Raw genomic sequence first — 18,622 nt, forward strand, 5'->3', positions numbered from 1 at the left:
AAAAGTGAAACAGAGAAAGAGCAGCAAGGCCTGCAGTTCCTATCACTACGGCTCATTTCTAATGTTTCAGGATCATTTGGAAGTCTATAGAGAATCATCCAAGGTGATTCTCCCAGAGTGTACATCCATTCACATTGTCCCTCTGCTTAAAATTCTTCAAAGGCTCCCCAGTGCTCTTTAGATAAATTCCAAACAGCTTGGGAGATCCTTCAGAAGAGAGGCCCTCTACTTTTCCAGTTAGAAACACACCGGGGAGCAAAACAGACACAGCCCTTACCCTTAGAGGCCTTACAGTCTGATAGCCCCCCAAAACACCAAAATAATTTAGAAAAAAAATCACATTAGAATACTCATATCCTTAGAAGGAAAACCCATCTATCTTCCTCTCTGTAGCTTACCAGCACTCAGCACAGTTTGACTGGTGCATAAGTAATATGCAAAGACCTGCTACATTCAATGGACTAACCATGAAGCACAGCTGCTTTTCACAGGTTGCCTAACATCAGTCGCATCTCTAATGAACTGTCGACTTTAACTCACTGTTAGGAAGCAAAAGCTCAGAAAGGGTGAAACTCACCCCAAATCACATAGCAGTTAGAGTCAGGATTGGATTCTAGAGGTGCTTGACTCCAAACCTATGCTTTTTCCCATTGTATTTAGTGATATAACAACTATTTACTAAAAGTCCAGTCTTCTCAATATTGTGCTCGGTACTGGGTTCTAAGCACAGAGAATGCAGAGTTCCCACCCTCAAGGAGGTGGCAATCTGTGTAGAGAAAGCAGACTTGAATAGGTAACTCCAGGTAATACTAGAATTGAAGGGTGAGGACACATGCAGTAGAGGGCTGCTTAATTCTGTCTGACTTGAACACTGTAGATTTTCGGTGCCAATTTTAAAAAGAGTTAATTGCTGCAAATACACCCAAAGCTAGACCCCAGAGATGCATAAATTTGCTGGGTCCCTCTAGTGGTTTGAGTGACAGCTTAAGGAGAAAGTTGGAGGTGATCCAAGGTAACATAAATGGGGTAGGGCAGGGTAAGGGTCCCTGTGTGTGTGAGGACCCAAGGCCAAATAATATCTGACATTGGTACATTTTGGAGAGTGAATTTAAGTGGCATTTTTTTCTTGCTGGGAAAGCAGGAAAGCATATTTGTGGCCAAACTGAGACATAAGTGTCTTATAAAGTTAAGACTTTATTGCCTTATAAATGGGCCATTCCCTCCACATCTTCTCTTATAACATGTGCTTATCAGATTTCAGAGAAAATTTAAATGGTGCTATTTAAAACACTTCCCAGATGATGGTTCCATTGTGGATGCTGACTGTGCACTGATGAAATGAGATGGCAGGAAGAAAAGTGCCATTGTCATTTCATATTTATTACTCTCTATCATCATACCAAAATGTGTCTAAGAAAATAGTACATATTAAGATGATTTATGAATATTTTTTCAGGCATGGAATCTTCAAAAAAGAGATGTATATTTAACCTTATAAAAATTATCAAGAAATTGGTTTTCAATTAGCAGAATTTGTCCTCAATTTCCTTACTTTATCAAGTCAGTGTTTCTGTTTAACCCAACCACCTTTTAGCCTTGGCCATATGATTAGGTACATCATGTATTATACCATGTGTGAATAATTCACACTAGGAAATATTTACACCTTAATGAAATAATTGTCTCACTTTTAAAGAGAGAATAATGGGGACAGAAATGCAATAAATATAAAATTGGCAGATAGATGCAGATTGAGACCTCTTTATGAGCTTTTTTCATGTTCACATATCATAAGTATAAGTTCTGGAGGCAAAGTTTCTACTTCCCTTTACATGAAAACAGGTAGAAATAACTGAAGCTTTCTGAGTTCAGCACATTGTACATTTCATGGAGCTTAGGATATTACAGATTCTGAGGATTTGGTCAGGCTGCGAGAGTTGTGATGGTTAATCTTGATTAGATTGAGAGAAACCTAGGAGATTAGTAAAGTACACTTCTGGGAGGGCATTTGTACAGATGACTGGTATGTGGGGGCAGCAACTAAGTGTAAAAATGCTATCCTGAATGTGCACAGCACTGTGCAATAGGCTGGGAGCTTGGAGGGAACAAAGGTAGGAGGAGGAAGCTAGTCGCATGTGCAAGCACCACTCTTCCTGAGAGAGTGCATCTGCTGCTGCCGTCACTGTCCACGAGCATCAGAATCCAGTTTCTTCAACTTTTCACCATGGACTCAGACAAGTGACTCTCCAGAGAGCTTCCAGGCCTTCAGTCTTGAACTGGGACTGCATCTTTGGATCCCCTTGTTCTGAGGCTTACAGTTCCTTGAGCTAGCAGCTCCTGGGTCTCTGGGTCTCCAGCCTGCAAATGGCTACTGCTGGACTCTTCAGTCTCCAATTGTGTAATAAGTCTATAAATCCTGTTGGCTCTGTTCTCTAGAGAACCCTGATAATCAGTCTTCTACTCAAGAACTAATTTTCATTTTGATACTACTTTTAGGTCTGTACTAAATCCAGCTTTTAATAATTCAGTGGGATGATTAAAAAAATGCTAAGACCAGAAAAAATGGCCTTCCCACTTCTGTGATTGTCACAGGAAGACACAGAAAATGAGTATCAAGTAGTTGGGTTGTTGCTGTGATTACCTGACTATGAGGTTCAGAAGCCTTTGGAACTGCTTTCTGGGAGAGCTTGGAAACATTTGAACATGCAGGGTAGAGAAGCTCTAAAATGCTGCACACAGTGTTTAATAGATGACTCCTGTGGGAGCTCAGAGGACCAGAATGCTCAGAGAAATGCAGATAGTAAAGACTGTCCTTACAAAGTTTCAGATGGAAATGAAGACTTTATTGGGAATTGGACTGTTACATTCTGGCAAAGTACATGTCTCCATTTTGCCTGTACCCCATGACTTTGTGGGAGGCTGAGTTTAAAGGAAATGGATTAATTTGATCCATTTCAACAAAGTTTCCTGGTGCATGGGTATTGCTAGATGCTTTTAGCCAGTTACAATGGGAATCAGAAGCAAAAAGCAGAACACAGGATGTGAAAAACTTGCAATGTGAAGGACTTTATTTAGGGGTCAGGAAACATGTGGCTGTTAAAAGATAAAAAGAGATGAAAAGAAGCCAAGTACTTTGCAAGAGGACAACAGCAAGTATTCCTTGAGGACATCTCAGGAATCAGTGAGACTCGACAGAGTCAAGGACATGAAACTAAACTCATTTGAAAAACTTTCCTTTGAGAAGAGAGGGCTGCCAGGGCACCGTGCCTACACAGGGCCACCTAGGGAAGTGTTCCCTGAATTCAGTCACCCAAATACTCAGAAGTCACTGTAGACATGGTCTAAGGGGGCCTTGCTACTGCTCAAGCTATGGACAGACTTTGGTATTGTCCAAGTGATGCTGGATTTGTAGGCATACAGAATGCAGGAGTTGCACCCAGATTTCAAATGAAGGCCTGGGAAGGCAGGTGATGTGTAATACAATTGGAATCCCTATGGGCAGCTCCTAAGAAGGCAAGGCATGAAGCTACAAGAGTGAACTGCAGATGTGACAGAGAACCTGGGAAGCTGGAGATGCCAGGAACACAGAACATCTGCTCAGGAAAGCTGCTGGCAGTGAATGGAACCAGCCCAAAGGAGAGTTCATGTGATCTGCAACCAGCAAGGCCACAGGGGCAGAGCTGCCCAAGTCCTTTGACACTCATATCCTACCACTATGTGCCCTTGATGCCAGATATGAAACTACAGGATTTAACATTTGCCCTGCTGGGTTTCAGACTTGCTTTGGTCCCATTCATTTTTCCTTTTTTTTAGAATGGGAATGTTTCATCTCTGCCAAGGGCATGGGGTAGGCTTGGCTTTGCAAACTCTTAGTTCCATGATCTCCAACAGTGACGAAGTGGACCAGGGACCTCCCAAAACTGAAGGAGATTGCTTCAAATTCTCATTCCAGGCCAGCTTCTGAAAGAAATAGCAGACTGTCAGGGACTATCATAAGAAACTATGCTTTTGTGAATCCTGTAGAAATGAAAGCCTGTTCAGTTCAGCTTGTACAGTGCCAGAATATCATTAGTGTTTTCTTTCTTTAGTGGTTTGTTTAAATTTAAATCCCCAGTAATCTGTAGAATCTTCTTCTAGGAAATGGTGGAGTCTATTAGGATCCACTTATGTCTCTACAACCTGCTAAAACCAGCAATATGAGCAATATCTGAAGTTAACTTGTTCCATGTAAAGTTTTGGCCTTCTGATGCAAATGTCAAGGAACTCTGACTCTTATAATCCCGGGTTGATGAGAGACCTTATGGAATCAGATTCCTTTTAAAAACTGTGAAGCCACTTGTGACATCAACCCTAGATCCAACTGTCTTGCATTTGCTCTTGCTATGTGCTGGGCTGTCAACAGGTTTATCCTCCACTTCTTGTGGTTGAACTAGTGTGATTTTGGTTAAATGGTGATTGTAGATAAGCTTAGCCCCCTCACCTACAACCCCTTCTTAGTTTCCTTCCTTATGCTGGGTTTTTAAAGTTTAAAAAGTCCTGATTGAATATAAATGCCCAGTTCCATTCTTTGTGAGATGGTTGCTTCCGCCTGATTCCCTAATAGTGCTGTGTTAGTGTCTTGTACTAGAATTCAACATTCCCTTCTCCTTTTGTACTGTGTTGTGCTTCCTGTCTTCCTCATATCCTTGCAGACTGTCTTTTTAGGAAAAGTGTCAGTAATTTCTATAATCTTTCTTAAAATGAGAACTAATTATTGTCCACACTTGTAGCATTCTTCATTAAAGTCCTCCTTCTCACACAAAACAAAGCAAAACAAAGAATGGAAATGTTTCTTCTGTGGTATTGTATTTGGAAGAATATAATTTTTTTTAAATGGGCTCACAGCTGAGTTGCCTTGAGTCTCAGAGGACACCTTGGCCTTGAACTTCTGAACAATGTTGGGAGTGTTAAGCATATAAGTAGTACCCTTGGAGGTGGACTAACTGAATTTTACATTATGAGATAAACAGGAGCCTTTTGGAGGCCGCGGGTAGAGCACTGTGGTTTGGATGAAGTTTGTCTTCCAAAAGGCTCATGTGTTAAAAACTTTGTCTACAGCTGATGGCATTATTGAGAGGTGACTGGATCACAAGGGCTGTGACTTCATTCAGTAGTCACTGGTGCTGTGCCCTGGAAAGAAACACTTTGACCTGGCTCCTTCCTGTATCTCTTCTTCCTAGTTACCACAAATTGAGTTGCTTTGCTCCACTGTATGCTCCCAACATCATGATATTCTGCTTCCTCTCAGACCCAAAGAAATGAAGTCAATCAACTACGGACTAAAGCCAAAATAATCCCTTCCTCTTTTTAACCTGTTTTTCTCAGGTATTTTCACAAGGGTACTCCGGATAAATAAGTCCAAGACATTTCACAACTCCATTATTTTCATTCATTGCGCTTCTACTTCAAAGTCAAAGAAAAACATATTTGAGAAACTAGTTAACATTTTATGGTAATACATTTGTCACAGTACTCCTTTTATAAAGCTAATTCTAAATGTTACTTATTTTTATACTCAGAAATATACTCTACCTTTGTACTGGCTTAATCTTTATAATGTCTTTTAAAATTAAATTACCCTACTCCTTGTTCATATTTTAAAACAGCCTTTGGGTAAAAGCAATTTAATTCTGATTCTAGTGAACTAATATTGATCTCTTTGCCTATAACATAACTAGGAATGAAGTAACAAAATGTGCTTTACTTTTATCTCCACTTTTCTCTCCCTTCATGCTAATGAGTAGGGATCTGGGTAAAAGGCAGTTCCAAAAAGAGAAAGGAGATTCAAAGATTCTTTACAGGTATTTTTTTCATTTTAAAATACTCAGGTAAGTGAGATGACTCCATTTAGCTTCAGCATACTCAAGCAATGAATTCAACAAGCCCTCTGCATATTTCAAGTTCTTTAACTTAGCATTTAGATTCAAACATTACTTTCTAATTTGTACTGAAGCTCAACAGGGTAACATCCTAGACTTTCCCATGTCCATGACAATGGTTACGTCACTCAAACCCTCTCTGCCCACTTGTTAAAAAATATCAGTTACGTGTTCCCTTCTAAAATATGTCCAAAATGTTTTAAATTAATAAAATTGATTAATTAATAAATTTTAACCTGTATATTATGAGACAGGCACTGGATAATCACTGGGAACTTATGGCCTAATGAATTGATAATCTCAAATCAGATGTGAGATGAAGAGACCTATTTGCTCTTTGCCTTATTCCAAAACTTAGTAAGAAACAGGGTGCAGTGATACCACTCCTAGGCGTATATCTGAAAGAATATGCTCCAAGATATGATAGAGCCAACTGGAGAACTTCATGTTAAGTGAAATGAAGTAAGCCAAAGCTCAAAAAATCAAAGGTTGCATGTCTTCCCTTATACATGGAAGCTAGACCTATAAGTTAAATGTATAAATAGAAACATATGATTATATGTGTAATATATAATATACATAATAATATATAACACATATATAGTAAGAGAACAAAACTGTATTAGTAAGTCTATCTGAGAGGGCTATGGGGAGAGAGAGAGAGAGAAAAAAATGTTAGAGAACGAAAAATACTGAAACAATCCATTTTTATATGAATATAATACAATGCACTATACAGCAAGCAGCTGAATAGTAGGGAAGCATGGTGACAGAGATTAAGTAAGTAATGGGGGGAGGAGGCTACTTTGATTAAAGCACTATGCAGACCTGAAGTACTAAGGCAAAACCCCCTTGGACTATCAATATACACTTAATCAAAAAAAAAGAAGGGCAGGTTGGAAAAATAAATCTTTTCTTGAGGTGGGTACCAGTGGGAGGGGGATAGGCTCAGGAAATGGTGAATGGGGGAGTGGGAAGAGGGAGAATGATGGAGGGGTAAATCTGACTAAGATACATTGTAAGCATACATGTAAATATCACAACGTATCCCTCTGTACAACTATTATATGCTAGCAAGATCATAAAAATAGAACAGGGCGCATGGGTAGAGAGAGGAAGGATGGAAAGTCAACATGGCCACGTGAGTTAGGCTGTGCTAGGTATGTAGATGAGAAACTTTGGATTCCTGAATCAGCAGCAGTAGCAGAAGCAGGACCCTGAGACAAGTGGGTCCCTTATCAATTCTTTCCTCTGTAATAGTTATGTTCCTTCAGCCTGATGGCTTTTCTCTGAAGTCATACAGCACATTCTGCCCTTAGATACTTTTCCCCAACACCCTATCCCATCTTTCTGAAAACAAAGAATCATATAAATAGCCCCCCCTTTTTAACCTTTTCTTAACTTGATATAAATAAAATCCTGAACTAAATTAATTTGTTTTTTACTCAGCATCAGATGCTGAATGCAAACATATGAATGTTTAATATGCTAATTATTAATACTAAGCACAGTAGCCTAGTGACTCCCTAAAGAACCTTCCTTCCTGCTCTCCGGCCCATCACAGGCCACCCACTCCAAAGATACAGCTTGGTTGTTTAGACAAACTTGGTTTTTGCCTCTACTGAAATCTCAGTAGTAGGGGAACAGAAACTATGTATAAAATAGCAGTCCATCAGGGCTACCAAAGTATAAAAGATACACAGTAAATATCTGTATCTGTGGCTTTCACACTAATAATGTGCTGTGTGGATATGTATGGTTTTAAACATTTTGCTGTTGGAAAATGTACACTTCTTTAAGGTTGTAATTTGCAATGAACAATAAATGTATACATCGAAAACAAACAGAATCAATTCTTAACTCAAGTTTTCATCTAACTGAAGGTAATAAAGTCATTTAGTATGAGACCATATATCGAAATGAATAGACAGCTATAAATTATTAAGGAATAAATTTTAGCTTTTCTAATTTCTAGGAAAAGTAAAACTGTATCAATTATAAGTATCATTACTAACATCCATTAGTATCCATATTCAAGAAACGTTCAATGTAGAAACATTGAACTTGAACTAGACTATAGATAAATGGACCTAACAGACATGTATAGAAGAGTCAACCCAACAAAAGCAAACATAAGATATTTTCCAAGACAGATCATATGTTAGGTCATACAGCAAGGCTTGGCAAATTTAAGAAGATTGAAATCATACCAAGTATCTTTTTCAACAACAGTGGAAAGAAACTAGAAATTAATAGCAGAAGGAAAGCTGGAAAACTCACAAATATGTGGAAATAAAACAATATCTTCTGAACAACTAGTGGGTCAAAGAAGAAGTCAAAGGTGAATGTCTAGAAAACATCTAGACACAGCAAAAGCATTACCAAGAAGGAAGTTTATAATAAATGTCTATATTTCAGAAGACAGATCTCAAATAAACCACCTAACTTTATACACCAAAGAACTAGAAAAAGAACTCACTAACACAAAGATAGAAGATGGAAGGAAATAATAAATATTATAGGGGAAATAAATGAAATAAAGAATGGAGAAACGAGAATTCAACTATGATATATTGTAAGAACATCTGTAAATGTCACAGTGTACCCCCAGTACAACAATAATATCAAAAAAGAACAAAACCTAAATTTTTCACTTAAAAAAGAAAGGAGATACAATGGAAAAAATTCAACAAAACTAAGAGTTGGATTTTGAAAAGATAAACAAAATTGACAAACCTTTAGCTAGACTAAGTAAAAACAAAAGAGTCAGATACTAAAATAGAAATGAAGGGACATTACAATTGATGCTATAAAAAATAAATTATCACAAGAAACTACTGTCAACAACTACAGGCCAATGAACTGAATAACCTAGAAGAAATAGACAAGCTGTGCACTGGTGGCTCATGCCTATAATCTGAACCACTCAGGAGGATCACAGTTCGAAGCCAGCCTGGGCAAATACTTTACAGACCCTATCTTGAAAAAACCCTTACCAAAAAAAAAAAAAAAAAAAAAAGGAGGCTGGTGGAATGGTTCAAAGTGTAGGCCTTGACTTCAAACCCCAGTACTAAAAAAAAAAAAAGAAATGGACAAATTACTAGAAATATATAACCTACCAAGACTGACTCATGAAAAAATAAAACTATGAACAGACCTATAACCAGTAAGGAGATTGAATCAGTAATCAAAAACCTCTCAACAAGGGAAAGCCCAGGGCCAGATAACTTGACTGGAAAATTTTACCAAAATTTAAGAAATTAATTAATCAATGCCAATCTTTCACAAAATTGAAGAGAAGTGAATACTTCTGAATTCATTTTATGAGACCAGCATGACTGTGATACCAAAGCCAGAAAAAGGGACCACAGGAAAAGACAACTAAAGACTAACATCTCTGATGAATTTGATTCATAAATCTTCAACAAAAAAAATTAAGCAAACCAAATCCAAGAGCACATTTAAAAATAATATACCACCACACAGGAACTTTATGCCTGGGATGGAAGGACAGTTGAGCACATGAAAATCAGTTAATATGATACATCACATCAATAAAATCAGGAATATAATCACATGATCATCTTAATAGATAAGAGAAGTGTTGATAAAATTCAATTATCCTTTCATGATAAAAATTCAACAAAACAGACAGAAATTATTTTAACATGAAAAAGGCCATAAGGGACAAAGCTATAGCTAACTGAAGGCATTCCCATGAAGACTGAGGACTAGGCAAGGGTGCTCACTCTCACCACTTCTATTTAACAGAGTATTGGAATTCCTAGTCAGAGCAATTAGTAAGAAAATGAACTAAAAGGCATTCACCCATATTAGAAAGAAGTAAAACTGTCCCTATTTGTAGATGATATGATTTTATATATTAAAAACTCTAAAGAATCTACAGAAAAGTTGCTAAAGTTAATGAATTCAGTAAAGTTGTAGGATATAAAATCAACCACAAAAAATCAGTTGCATTTCTACACACTAATATGAATATCTGAAAAAAATTAGGAAAATAATCCCATTTATAACAGCATCAAAAAACAAAACACTTAGGAATATTTTAACTAATCAAGTGAAACACTAAAAACTATAAAATAATGATGAAAAAAGAAGTCACAGACAAATGGAAAGACATCACACGTTTATGGATTGGAAGACAGTACTGTGAAAATGTCATGCTACCCAAATCAAGCCACAGAGTCAATGCAATCTCTATCAAGATTTTATTTTTATGGAAACAAAAAATTCTAATATTCATATGAAACCAGAAAAAATCCAAAATGATCTTGAAAAAGAACAAAGATGGAGGTGTAGCATACCTGATTTCAAAATATATCATAAAATTACAATGATTTAAGCAGTATAGTACTGGCATAAAAACAGACATTTAAACTGGTAAAACAGAATAGCCCAGAAAGAAATCCATGCATATGTGGTAAAGTGCTCTTTCACATGGGTGCCAAGAATACACAATGGGGATAGTCCTTTCGATAAATAGTGTTAGGAAAACTAGACATGCACGTGCAAAATAATGAAATTAGATCCTTATCTTACACCATTCATGAAAATCAACTCAAAGCAGACTAAAGGCATGAACTTCACAGCAAGGAAACAATCAACAGACAGAACAGGTATCCTATGGAACAGGAGAAAAAAGGCACTCCATATCTGATGTATTAAAAATACGTCTTTAAATAAGGAACTCTTAAATTCAAGTGCATCTCTCTCCAAAGTAGGTAAACAAAAGGTCAATAGATATGAGAGAAGGCTCAGCATCACTAGTCATCGGGGAAATACAAATCAAACTGAAAATGAGATATTATTTATACTCATTAGGATGCTACCATCAAAACGACAAGTATTGGCAAGGATGTGGACAAATGAGAACCTTCGTGCACTGTTGGTTGGAATGTACAATGATGCAGCTGCTATGGAAAACAATAGTTTTCAACAAATTGAAATAGAACTAACAGATAATCCAGGAATACACTTCTGGCTATTTATCAAAAGGAACTGAAATCAAGATCTCAAAAGAAGTATCAGCACTCCCATGTTCTTTGTAGAACCATTCATAATCACAGTCAAGATGTGGAAACTCACCAATGCATGAACTGATTAAAAGAATGCAATGCATACAATAAAATATTATTCAGAGGTAGAGGTGTAGCTCAAGTGGTTAGCACAAGGCCCTGAGTTCAAACCTCACTAATGTATATGTGTGTGTGTTTTATATATATATATCATATATATATATGATACATATATATAGCCTCTAAAAAAGAAATTTCACTTGTGACAACACAGAGGAACCTCAAGGACATTATGTTAAGTGAAATAAGGGAGGCGAGCCACAGACAAATATTACATGACTCTGCTTATATTAGATACTAAAATATTACATGACTCTACTTACATTAGATACTAAAATAATTAAACTAGCGAAGAATGGCAGTGGCTGGGGAAGAAGAAAGTAGCTACACAACTGGTGTAACATTTCAGTTATGCGAGATGAGTAAGTTCTAGAGATCTGCTATACAATATTGTGCCTATAGATAACAAAACTGTATTTTACACTTAAAAGTTATCAGTCAAGTAGGTCTCCTGTTAAGTGTTCTTATCACGAAAGAAGAAAGGAAGGAAGGGAGGGAGGGAAGAGACTCTAATGTATTCCACCATACTTGTTTGCCCAAGACTTATATTATATTCTAATTAGGAAGGCCACTTGCCAGGGTCACTGGAGCAGTGAGGCCGGCAGGTGACAACACGCAGAGTGGATGGACCCTGAGTCTGTCTCGGCTTCAAGGAGATGTGGGACACTGTGTTTGAATAACTGGCTCAGATTCTTTCTTTCCTTTCCTTTATTTCCCTTCCTTTCCCTCTCCTGTCCCCTTCCTTTCCATTTTTCGAACAGATTATTAAGAGACAGTTAATATCTGCACTCAGGTGGAGTCAGGGCAGTGTGATTGTGGGGACTAGGAAAGATAGATGGAACAGACAAGAGTGGGCATGATGGAGAGAGAGTACCCAGAAACTATCTATCAAGCTAGATGAAAGCCCCAAACTGCTTTCAAAAAACACACATCCAAGTGATGATTATTTATGTGTGCTGGAGGAGAGCAGGTTTAGGAGTAAGTAAACAAAAACTGAAGCCAATGATCAGGCACACAATTACTTGTATCAATCTCTCAATCCTCTTTCCCCTAGGACACAGAGCAGGCTTCCAGGCAAACAATCAAATTCTCTGTAAGGTAATTTATTCAATCTTTGATGTAACTGCTTCCCTTAGAGATGGAGGCTGACTGATGTGCAGTGCTGTACATGTAGGGATGGACGGACTTCTTTAATGAGGCAGCAGTAGCTATTATTATAGTGAAAAATTCTCACTGTAATTGTACAATGAAGTCAGAGTTTTGAAATTCTAGCAATATCAATAACAATTTCTAACTGTACCCTAATATTTTATTTCTACCCTTGGTCTTCTAATACATATGAGAAAAAAAGATAATTTATTTAACTTAATATTTTGCTTACCATGTGTACAGAAAGCTGTTAGGGCTATTCAAAAAGTGTTATTTCAGCTAGTTGAAACCCTACAATACTCATTACCAAGAAAAAAAAGTATCACATTATTAATTATGAGAGGAACATTCACTTCAAATGACAGGCACTAAGACTACACAGCTAGTTCGAAAGTCCTTGTTAAACTTTTGTTCCTAAGGAAGTTCTCCTGCAGTGGAACTTCCCACAGGGGGCATGTGGCAAGGGAGATAAAGCACTTCCTGCTGAAAAGATGCCAGCTGACACTGCTTCTTCCTCCTGTCCCAGGATAAAAGGGAAGAGCTGCAAAAAAGAACAAGTTGTAAAAAGGGGGAGTAAGAACAACAAAAAAATGATATCAAATACACGTGATGTGGACAGATATTCACATATATGTAAAACACGTCGAAATTTTTTAAGAATTTAGAAAACATTCTAACATGGATCTAACATGGCTGATTTATATATCAATGATAAGAGCATGTCCTGTTCCAAGGTTTATTATTAATCTAAAATCTGTACATGAAACCCATAAAAAGGGAATACTATGATTCCATTTGTTCAATAAAAGCATACAGGGGCAAGTTTGGTAGTCTATAATTCAGCTACGTGGGAGGTGGAGATAGGAGGATCACCATTAGAGGCCAGAACATTGCCAAAAAAAAAAGCTCATATATGCAGATGTGTTTTAAATGTATATGTTCATATGTGAATATTCTTTTATATCTTTCTATCTATCATCTATCTAGTGATAGTGGGGTTGAACCAGGCTTCCAGCTCTTTTTGGTTTTAGATTATTTTTCAGACAGGGCCTTACTTTTTGTCCAAGTTGGCCTACTCCTCCCAGTCTTCACCTCCCAAGTTTCTGGGAGTACAGGTGTGATCCACTGAAACAGGCTAGTGTCTGCTCTTGAGTACACTGACTATATATGTACATTCTTCTGTGATTACACATAAGTATGAATGTAGAGAGCTTAAAAACTATCTAGAAGGAAATATTCTAAACTACTCTTTAGGTTTTTGTGGAACTGGGGTACTTAGCTATTTTTAATAGTAAAATAAGTACCTATGAACCTACCAGGAGGGAAAATCTACCTAGGCGGCTCACCCCATTCTTGCTCCTCTCCCATGGGGTAATCATCATCCTCACTCTCATGCTTATTTAGCCTTCCTCCAGGTGCAGGTGCACAAGAGGTCCTCCTGGGAACACACCTGTGCTTTTCAATATGGCAGTCATTGGTAACATGGCTACTGAGCCTTTGACACTTGACTCAGGAACTCGATTTTTAATTTTATTCAGTTTACATATAAATTTAAAAACCTAAAGTGATGCAAGATATGTTTCTGTTATACACAATTCCATTGTTTTCCCATGACTACATTTCACTCTCACTGGTCCATCCCATAAAGAACTTCTCACATCACCCATCTAGTTTATGTCAATTCAAACACATTTTCCTGTGCACCTAGGTAACACTGTAAATGTTATGAATATTCCTTCATGAGTTATGAAGAGTTCTTTCTATGTTGTACTTGGTAATAAAACTGGTTATTTGTGTTACTGTTTCAGCTGGTGCATAATTAAGTATCTTTAGATAAATATAAACATAGAAAAAATTAAATTTAACAAGAAGCAGAATTGCAAGGAGATGCAGAAATTAGTGCCAAAACAGTAAAGGAAACCAGGAAACTGGAAGAAGGTATGCTGACAATTTCATGAATAAAAAAAGTTGCAATTTGTTAGAGCACAGAAAAATGAAAAGGTGCTGTTTGTTGCATTAAAAAAAAGTTAAGATAATAAATGTTTATTGTTGGGAAGCATTTTTTCAAAAACAGTAAATTTATTAAGTTTTTACTCATAAAAGCAAAAATGAACTTATGAAATTAGTCACCTTAGATAAAAATTAAACATTTTAAGGAGATTTAAAATGGGATGTGAGCTTATCATTTTGTACATGTAAAAACATCTTGGATTCCTGCACAGAAAAGAAAACAATTTTTCAATGGACATATGGTTATTTCAGTTATAGACAACTGGTAAAATGTTTTGAGAAAAAACTAAAAGGTACTTCACAAAAAGCGAATGATTTTCCAACTGACTCACCAAATCACTGCCTAAAGAACACAGGTCCTCTATCAGAACCTATGAACCACTGATTAAAACTTGAAAAACCACATGTACTTTTCTTTATCCTTAGATGAAAGTGGAACATAAAAGATGCACCTCAATTAATAACTGAAGTTTTACCTCAAAAGTCTTGCAACCTTATGATGAAATGGAAATTTACGTGAGAAACTGAACTCATGGTTGAGCTATTTTAAATCCTTTACCTCTATCAAAGAATTTCAGCTAGATATAAAAAAATCAAATCCTACAGCAATGGGTGGTGTTTCAATTATATTATATAAGAAAAAACAGAGGTTATTATAATCTTATTTAATTATTTTTTGGTTCTGGGGTTTGAACTCAGGACTTTGTGCTTAGTAGGCAAGCCATTTATCACTTGAGTCGCACCCCAGCCCCACTATAATTTAGAAAGAGACCAATCTTTCCTTTATTGCCTTACTATACCATCTGATACTTATGTTTAATTTCATGAAGCAGACTCTTGAAAAGTGCCATAGATACCACTGTTAAGTTGTTCAGCCATTATTTGCAAGCGGGTGGTCAATGCCAGTTAATGGAACTATTAAAGAAACAGAAGGCAGGAGTTTAATGATCTGTACTCTTGGCTGGTTCTCATCGGTTAAGTCATGGAAGAACTTTACAAAGATTTATAGTATGGTTGTAATTCAAAATTTTATTAAAACAGATGAACTATTTGCCACATATTCAAGCATTAAAGACAAAAATGGCAAAGTAGTTTGTTTTCTTATTGATATCATGCTGCATATGAATGAATGAGCTAAATCTGAAGCTCCAAGAAAAGGAAAAGCTGTGACCTAGCCAAATAGGTACACAGTTTTATGTTGAAAGTTAACTTTTCAGAGTATAATGCCATAACAATTTTATACATTTTTTCTAACATGAATAAAATGTAAATAATGATTTATTAGTTGTTTATCAATTTATGTACATCTCTTCAAATTCAATGTTACTAGTGTTGAGTTGACATGTGATTAGTAAATTTACTTAACTTGGAAAGATTTAGGTCTGAAACCAATATACTTTGTATCAAAGTCAAATCAAGATAAACCAGTTATATCAATGAGGTGCAAATATTACATGAAAATACTTTGTTGGCACTTCAGTTACTGAAAAACTTTTTAAATGTTTATAATTAGCTAGATATGTGATTCCCTTTTTGCAATTGTAAATTTTATGAAATCTAAATGCAGATCTAGTATTTTCAAAGAAACTTTCTAACTTGAGATATACTGTGTAAAAAAGTAAAATATCTCATTAATAATGTTGTGTTGATCGCATGTTAAAATAACATTTTTGATAGTTAAATAAAATGTTACTGATACTTTAATTTAATATTATTGAATTATAATTTTAATTACATATGTGGCTTAGGTTTCATTTCTATTGGGCAGACTGATATATACTCAGAAATGAGTTGCTGAGTTACATAATATTAAAAAGAAATGCTAAACTGCTTTCCAAAGTCACCTTATCAGTTTACACTCCATTCTGTAAGTGAATATCCTTTCTAATGATTATTATTTTAAATTTAAAAACTTTCCCAATACATCACTGTGATCTTGATTTGCATTTTCTTGGTCACTCACAACACTGAATGTCTCCTTATAAGTTAACTGGCCATATATATTTCCTCTTCTATGGAGTGCCTACTTGTGATTTTTGGCCATTCTGCTATGGGATTTTTCTCTTTGTACCTTTCATAGTGATTTGCAGACTGTTAAAGATCCTCAATATAAAATTAACATAAAATTTACTTACTCTTGTCTTTCAGAATGAGTTCAAGTAGAATCTAAGCCTTGGTGACTGTCATGCAGAACTAGAAAGAGCTTAACAGGGATCCTTATTAGAAATCTAAGAGTTCTGTGGGTTAAGGCTGGGAGATTTAGCAGGAATAAATGAGTGAAGCAAGCAAGGAAGGAAGAGAAAGCCTATACCATGTTTCCTTAAAATTATCAAGGTAGCATTTGTTCCTTCACATTTAGGTCAGCAAGTCTGACAAATCAGAAAGCCTGAAATTAGGAGTTTCTATCGTCCTGCTCCTCCTTTTATAGTAGTAACACAAGAAACCAGGGTCTAGTCCTGGAACAAGTGTGTCCTAAAACCAGAGCCAGTCCAGTTTATAGGACTGAGTTAAGAATAGTTCTCAGACGTAACTTGTATGGTAGGGAAAAAAAAAAAAGCGCTGTCTTGGAGTCAGAAGAGCTGGTTCAAACCTTGAGTTTGTCACTTTTCCATGTGATTAACTACTTATCTAGTTAACTACTTTTTTTTAAGACGACAATATATTTACTGTATCAAATGTTGCAATTATTAAGTGAGATAACATTTATGAAGACAATTAGAGCAATGCATGGCACACAGTAGGTACTCTGATATTTTCTGAATTGGAAAATAAAGACTATGACTGCTATTCACAGCGGAATTTACAAGTGTTTTCTTTTGATCCCCACAACTCTCCATTTCTATTTTGTAGACAAGAGAACCAAGGTAGAAATGAAGTGATTACTTGTTATTCTTCTGATAGTTAAGAAGCAACAGCAAGGTAGTACCTAAGTCTTCTAGACTCAGTGGGAACACTAACCATTAACCCCTCCCCATTTCCATCTCCGAATCTGGGTTAGGAGCATTGCTTCTTTCCTAAAGGAAGACACAATTTTCTCTCCCAACTAATAAACTGTATTTGTTCTTATAAAGTTTTAAAAAATAACTTAGACTTATAGAAAAGTTAAGGATAGTACAAAAATCTCATATATCCTTCAGATTCCCCAAAATACCACATTTGCTTTATTATTGCTTTCCTCTCTTCTATGAAATATAAAACAAGAAGCAGAAGACAGAAATATCCACAATGAAATTTCAGAATGAAATTTCAAAATTCATCGTCCTTTTAGAGCACCATGTAAGCTAGTTTCTAATACCTAGAAGCCACCCTGTCATACATTCATCATGCGGAGGTTAGCCTAGAGCAGTGGTTCTCAGGTGGAGATGACTCAGACCCTCAGGGAACACTTGTCATGTCTGGAGACACTTTCGATGGTCACTGATAGAGAGGGTACCACTGACAGCTAGTTGGCAGAGGTCAGGGATGCTACTAAACAACTTATGATGCATAAGACAGTCCCCCATGCAGCAAAGCCTTAGTATGTTTTGTGCCTTTAGGGATCCTGCTCATTTTCTGAACTGAAGACCTGACTCAAAGTTAAAAGCACTAACCACTGCAATGTCCTGCTCTCTTCTCTCTGATCTCTAAATCTGTGATAGTAGTGTCGCTTTTCAAAGGTAACCGTATCTTCTCCTGGTCTCCAAATCTGCCCTGTCCAATATGCTATCCACTAGCCACTTGTGGCCATAGAGATTAAGTGGAACTTCTACTTCCAGTCAAGATGGAGTAATGGAGTCTTACTGAACCTTTTGCTTAAGACAAGTGAAAGAAGCAGACAAAATACACACACACACACACACACACACACACACACACACACACACACACAAAAGACAGTCAAAACATTGGTCAAAGGCAGTGAAGAAGAGTGGCCCCTGAGACAGAAACAAAAAAGGTAAGTCCTTTCTACTTACTGCCTGGAGTAGGTTTTAAGATGTGCAAAGGGCAGTCCTGGAAAGGGCAGATAATCAAATAAAATAACTTGAAGATCTGCAGAGAACTTCCCTGAAGAGTTCACAAGAGTCCTGATCAGCATCTACTTAGATAAGGCTGGGGCGCTTATCTGAGGCTGGGGAGAGAACTACCAAAAAAGAATTAGAGGGGACAATCCTTGGAGATCATGCAAGGATGAAAATAGTGCCCACCTGCCAGAAAGGAAAATCTCAAAATTCAGGAGCATTGGTCAGGGTACAAAGTGGGGTACTGCCTCAGTAAAAGAATTAAAAATAGCTTCAACTAAATGTAGCTCTGGTCTGGCCCAACAAAAATTAATAGCAAGTCAGGAAAGGAAACGATTTCCAAGCAACTTAATGGCTTCCCTAAGACAAAACTCAAGCATATTTGTGGGGA

General features: G+C 36.7%; 1 protein-coding gene and 1 long non-coding RNA gene across 8 annotated transcripts in view; both read right to left on the reverse strand.

The window, feature by feature from the left end:
* The window catches only part of Samd13 (sterile alpha motif domain containing 13), a 45,917-nt gene that overhangs the window by 18,678 nt on the left and 8,617 nt on the right, over positions 1-18,622 (reverse strand). The gene's annotated exons all lie outside the window — the stretch shown is intronic.
* Positions 1,746-18,226, reverse strand: LOC141424881 (uncharacterized). Its single transcript, XR_012449837.1, has 2 exons — positions 18,187-18,226; positions 1,746-3,960 (listed from the first exon to the last, which is right to left on the reverse strand). It is a non-coding gene; the product is annotated as an uncharacterized lncRNA (long non-coding RNA).

The sequence above is a fragment of the Castor canadensis genome, chromosome 7 (assembly GCF_047511655.1).
Source record: "Castor canadensis chromosome 7, mCasCan1.hap1v2, whole genome shotgun sequence".
Lineage (NCBI taxonomy): Eukaryota > Metazoa > Chordata > Mammalia > Rodentia > Castoridae > Castor > Castor canadensis.